The sequence below is a fragment of the Apteryx rowi genome, unplaced genomic scaffold (genome assembly GCF_003343035.1).
Source record: "Apteryx rowi isolate R43461 unplaced genomic scaffold, aptRow1 scaffold_17, whole genome shotgun sequence".
Lineage (NCBI taxonomy): Eukaryota > Metazoa > Chordata > Aves > Apterygiformes > Apterygidae > Apteryx > Apteryx rowi.
The window spans coordinates 2,160,968-2,161,180 of NW_020447974.1; positions in this window are offsets into that span (position 1 = coordinate 2,160,968).

The following is a 213-nucleotide window of genomic DNA, read 5'->3' on the forward strand; positions in this document are numbered from 1 at the left end:
TTGACGCCATTAGCGCTGCCCCTGCCGCTCTCGGTGGCTGGCGCCGCCGCCGCCGCCGCCGCCTCGTCCTGCGGCGGTTGTTGTTGTGGCGGCTGCTGTTGTGGCGGCGCCGGTTGCTGCTGTGGCGGCGGCTGGCTGACGGCGGCCTCCTCGGCGCCCCGCGGCGGCGGCACGGCCGCCGCAGCCTCCGGCTTGTCGTTCTCCGCCATTTCC